The sequence below is a fragment of the Onychomys torridus genome, chromosome 6 (assembly GCF_903995425.1).
Source record: "Onychomys torridus chromosome 6, mOncTor1.1, whole genome shotgun sequence".
In the NCBI taxonomy this organism is placed as follows: domain Eukaryota; kingdom Metazoa; phylum Chordata; class Mammalia; order Rodentia; family Cricetidae; genus Onychomys; species Onychomys torridus.
The window spans coordinates 77,500,526-77,506,525 of record NC_050448.1 but is presented as its reverse complement, the minus strand read 5'-3'; positions in this window follow the sequence as shown (position 1 = coordinate 77,506,525).

The following is a 6,000-nucleotide window of genomic DNA, read 5'->3' as shown; positions in this document are numbered from 1 at the left end:
AAAAAAAAAGAAAAGAATAGTAAAGGCAAACATTCACCCCCACGGATAATTTTGAAATGCCCATTCAGACTCTGGCATTAGTATAAATAAAAGTGCCTTGTAGTTATAAACACTGCATTCAAAACGTGAATACTTTCCCCTTGGACTCAGAGCCTAAGCTGATCCATCCGTGCCCATGACACAAAGCAAACTGTCAGAGCCTCAAAGGAAGGCTCCCAGCTGTGCAGGGACACAAAAGGAAAGAGAGAAGCTGCCTGAGCCAGGCATCACGTGCGTTTCTGCACCATTGTGCCAAACACACGATTGACTAGGGAGTGCAATTAAATGACAGTATTTAGTCGGCTTTCTATAAAATATACAAAATATCTGACAGTCTAAAAACAAAAATGAGATTTTAAGTAAAATGTAAGGGTCTCAAATTCTCATTGATACTGTTCAGCTCTTTAATTCACACAAAGGCAGTTTATTTGGACATTTCATCCAGTGGCTTTTTTTTTTGTTTTTTGTTTTTTTTGTGAGTTCTCTTAATATGTGCTCTGATTTTTCTATTTTATTTTTAGTTTTCATATGTATGTTTTACGTGTGTGTGTGTGTGTGTGTGTGTGTGTGTGTGTGTGTGTGTACCATATACGTGCCTGTTCCTGTGGAGATCAGAAAGGAGTGTTGGAGTGTTGGATCCCCTGGACCTGAAGTCACAGATGGCTGTTAGATGCCAGGTGGATATGGGGAACTGAACCCCGGTACTCTGCAAGAGCAGCAAGTGTTCTTGATGGCTGAACCATTGCTCCAGCCCTGTTAAGTGCCTGTATACTTTTGACTGCTATTATGAAAAAGGTATCAGGCAGTATTCATTTTCCTAATTCTCTAGATGGAAAAATTGTGCTGAGGTTTCATTAGAAAAATTACTGTCCTTGAAATTAATTTCTACATAGTGATTGTTAAAATACTTTTTTTTGGGTGGAAGTTGTAAGTGAATATATTGCTCACACAGAGGACCCTGGTTCAGTTCCCAGCACTAACATGGTGGCTCACAACCATCCATAACTACAGTTCCTGGGGATTTGATGCCTTCTTCTGACTTCTACAGTCAACAGGCAGGTATGTGATACACACACACACACACACACACACACACACACACACAGGCAAAATACTTATCCACATAACAAAAAAAACCTCTAAAACCCTTTTGTGTGAAGGTGTGTGTGTATGTGTGTGTGTGTGTGTGTGTGTGTGTGTGTGTGTAGGCCAGAAGTGGGTTAGGGTATCTTGCAACACTCTCCACTTTTTAAATTATTATTATTGTGTGTGCATGATGTGTGTTCATGCTGTGTGGAGCATGCCACCATGCCTGTGAGGAGGTCAGAGGACAGCTTTGTGAGGTCTGTTCTTTTCTATCTTTATCTAGTTCAGGGAACACAAACCAAGCTGTGAGGCTCACAAGACAACGTGTTTTACCCAATGAGCCCCCTGCTTACTCCTACCTCCAACCTCACTTTTTGGTGCAGTGTCTGTTACTGGCCCTAGAGCTCATGGATTGGCTAAACTGTTTGGCCACAGTTCCCCATATAGGCACCGCCATGCTGGCTTCATTGAGTACTGGGGATCTGAGTTCAGATCATCATTCCAGCCTTCATGATGATTTTATTGATATGTTTAGAATGTATATGTAAAAGACCACTAGAGCAACTTCATAAAATGTCATCTAGGGGCTGGAGAGATGGCTCAGAGGTTAAGAGCACCGACTGCTCTTCCAGAGGTCCTGAGTTCAATTCCCAGCAACCACATGGTGGCTCACAACCATCTGTAGTGAGATCTGGTGCCCTCTTCTGTGTACATAATAAATAAATCTTTTTAAAAAATGTCATCTAGTGTTATTTAGAAGCCATGGTTTTTGAGTCGTTTTGAAAAATAAGACAGCTGCTGGGGACAGGGACATAACTTGATGATGGACACTTGCCTAGCATGTTTGAGGCCCTGGGTTGGGTCTCTATTACTACGAAAGCCACTTTCCCCAACAACAACAGCAACATTCCACTTAGCATAAATCTAACAAAACAACCATTAATCTTTAGAAAAAATGTTATGTGCTGGTTATGGTTTGTGAGTCATCAGGGAAGAGGGAACCTCAATTGAGAAAACGCTCCATCAGATTGGACTGTAGGCAAGCAAATGGGGGCAGTTTTTTAGTTGTTGTTAATGATTGACGTGAGAGGGTCCAGACCACATTGAATGGTGTCATCACTGGGCAGGTGTCCCTGGGGTATAAAAAGCAAGCCACTGACTGAGCAGTACCCCTCTGTTTCAGTTCTTGCTTTCTGATTCTCACCGTTTTTCAGTCTCTGCCTTGGGTTTCCTCAATGTGAACTGGAATTGGGATATGTAAGCCAAATAAACCCTTTCCTCCCCAAGCTGCTTTTGGTAAGCAACTTTGGACAAAGTAGTTATCAACAGGTAGAAATGTCCTTGACATTTTCCATCGATTATTCTGAAAAGTCTGTATTACATAATGTAGTAGAAACAACGTGAAAATGAAGAGGGGCTGGAGAGATGGCTCAGTGGTTCAGAGCACTAACTGTTCTTCCAGAGGTCCTGAGTTCAATTCCCAGCAACCACATGGTGGCTCACAACCACCTATAATGACATCTGGTTCCCTCTTCTGGCCTGCAGGGACACATGCAGGCAGAACACTGTATAGAATATACATAATGAATAAATCTTAAGGAAGAAAGAAAAAAAAAAAGAAAACGAGGAAGAGGCTGGTGAGATGGCTCAACAGGTAACAGTGGTTCTTAAGCACCTGAGAACCTAAGTTTGATTCCTGTACCTCATGATGAAAAGAGAGAATGTACTCTTCAAAGTTATCATCTGGCATAGAGGCTCATGTTGTGGCATGCATACACTCATATTCAAATAAGAATAATAAATAAAATGAAAAATTGAAAGAGAGGAAAATACTTCAGAATATGTGTTTTGGATTCAACAAATATTTATTGACTCTTGTTTATACATCAGTTGCTGTGGTAAGTGCCAGGGAAATAAAGATAGTTTCCCTTTTATGAAATATACATAATCCACAAATTTAGGCAAATATAAACTGAAACAAATACATAAACAAATTGCCAACTGCTGGTGTTCAGTTGTGCTCCTATAAAACTAGAATAACTAGACCTTGAGTTCCAAATGGAAGGTGTAGGTTATAAACTCCTTAACTGAGTGTTGCTTCTATGGTGTCAGAGACAGTTCAGCTGGTTGTCACAGTGGCTGTTTATCCTTCCTCATTCATGCATCTATGTTGTGGAATGCTACTTTAACTAGGTGAAGATGTGTTACATTTGTTTCTGATGTAAAGATGTGTTGCTGTTTCACCTTGACTGCGTAAGGCACATGATTGGTCTAATAAAAAGCTAAATAGCCAATAGCTAGGCAGGAGAGGAGTAGGAGTAGGAGGTGTAGGCAGACATTTCTGTCCCACAAGCAACTTCCAAATACCTACCAGCCGCTTCCCATATAATTGAATTGGAGGCTGAATATTACTTATAAATCATTGGCTGGTAGCTCAGGCTTATTACTAATTAGATCTTTTTTTTTTTTTTTCCCAAGACAGGGTTTCTCTGTGAAATAGCCCTGGCTATCCTGGAACTCACTCTGTAGACCAGTCTGGCCTCAAACTCACAGAGATCCATCTGGCTCTGCCTCCTGAGTGCTGGGATTAAAGGCATGCACCACCACCGCCTGGCCTAATTAGCTCTTATATTTAAATTAACCCATAATTCTTTTCTGTGTTAGCCATGTGGCTTCATACCTTTTCTCAGCACTACATTCTCATCTTGCTTCCTCTGCATCTGGCTGTCGACTCTCTAACTCTGTCCTCCTTCTTCCCATTGTTCTCAATTTGGCTTTCCTGCCTAACTTCCTGCCCAGCTATCAGCCAATCAGCGTTTTATTAAACCAATTTGAGTGACAGATCTTTACAGTGTACAAGAGGATTATTCCACAGCAAGGAGGGGCTGGTGGGCAGAGAGAATAAATAGGAGGAGAAATTTAGGCTCAAGAGGGAAGAAAAAGAGAACAAGAGAGAAAGGCAGACGCCTGAGGCCAGCCAGGCAGGCAGCTACCACCCAGCTAAATGAGGTAGGATATACAGAAAGAAAGAAAGATAAAAAGTCCCAAGGGAAAATGTAGATGAAGAGAAGCAGGTCAAGTTATAAGAGCTAGAAAGAAATGAGTATAAGATAAAGCCGAGCATTCGTAACTAATATTAAGTCTCCACGTCATGATTTGGGAGCTTGTTGGTGGCCCAAAGGAAAAAGCCTGGTACACATCTATTCCTTTTTACAGCCTTGAGCTCACCTTGAGGCAGGCCCTGTGGACCTTGGAAACTTGTCAGTCATTGAAGAAGACTGATGGAATGAAAAAAAAAAAAAAAAAAAAAGCATGGATTTGCTCTCCAATCACATATTGGAGCTTATCTCTCTCTCTTTTTTTAAATTTTAAAAATAACATTTATTTGTGTGTGTGTGTGTGTTCACACAAGCGTACTTCTGCATGTCACGGTGTGTGTTGTATGTGGAGCACAGAAGATAACTTGTTGGTTCTCTCTTCCACTCTGAGGAACCTGGAGATTAAACTCAGTCATTGGGCTTGGCAGCAACTGTTCTTACCTGCTGATGGCTTTTTCTTTCTCTCTAGTTACAGATTGGTATCTTTTTTTTTTTTTTTTTAAAGATTTATTTATTTATTATGTATACAGAAGAGGGTGCCAGATCTCATTACAGATGGTTGTGAGCCACCATGTGGTTGCTGGGAATTGAACTCAGGTCCTCTGGAAGAACAGTCAGTGCTCTTAACCTCTGAGCCATCTCTCCAGCCCCCAGATTGGTATCTTAAACCAGCCAACTGTGATAAGGGACTGAAAAAGTAGCTCAAGAGTCACACTCAGCTGGTGGTCAGTCCCTACTGCCATATGCAGACAGAGCTTGCATCTCCTTATTATCCCATGTGTTCTGAGCTGCATTGCAATATTTTCCCTTATCTTAAAATACTGATGCCTTAACCTTATAAAATATTAAACTTTGGGGAAAAACAATCACAGTAGTGAAGTTTATCTTCTTACTAATTACTTAAGACTTTGTGACAGTTTTATTAAATCCAAGCAAACAATTTTCTTGTTTGTTCCTTTTAGTTTTTCAAGACAGGCTTTCTCTGTGTAGCTCTGGCTGTCCTGGAACTCACTTTGTAGACCAGGCTATCCTTGAACTCACAGAGATCCTCCTGCCTCTGCCTCCTGAGTGCTGGGATTAAAGTTTTGCATCACTACTGCCCAGCTAAAGCAAACAAAATTTTATAACTGGAAATTATAACTTGTTTTCTAGTATATACATTATAATTTTGCTGTGGTATCTCATGAAAAATGTGTCTTTCTATTTTTTATCCTAGAAATACATCTTAGGGGTTGGGGATTTAGCTCAGTGGTAGAGCACTTGCCTAGTAAGAGCAAGGCCCTGGGTTCGATCCTCAGCTCAAAAAAAAAAAAATGAAATACATCTTGGAACTAAGAAATCGTTTATGCTTCCTTTCACTTTAATTGGAAATTAGCTACATAGAAAACAAGGTCTCAGGGCTGGGGATTTAGCTCAGTGTTAGAACGCTTACCTAGCAAGCACAAGGCCCTGGGTTTGGCCCTCAGCTCTGAAAAGAAAAAAAGAAAAAGAAAAAGAAAACAAGGTCTCCAGAGTGACTTGATTAAGTAGGGAATCCCATTTTTGTTATTCACATATGTAGATAAGTAGCCATACACTCAGCATTGCATAAAAAAGGTCTGTTAAATGATTATTCCTGTATAAAAGAACTCAGACAGACTGCTGGACAGCTATGCCAAAAGAAACGTTGTGGGTTTCCAGAAAACAACAACAAAATGACTAAAATACTCATGTAATTAGTAGAAGCAGCTTCTAACAGGCTTCTGCCTGCCCAAATCTTGTTCTTTGTTTAACTTCT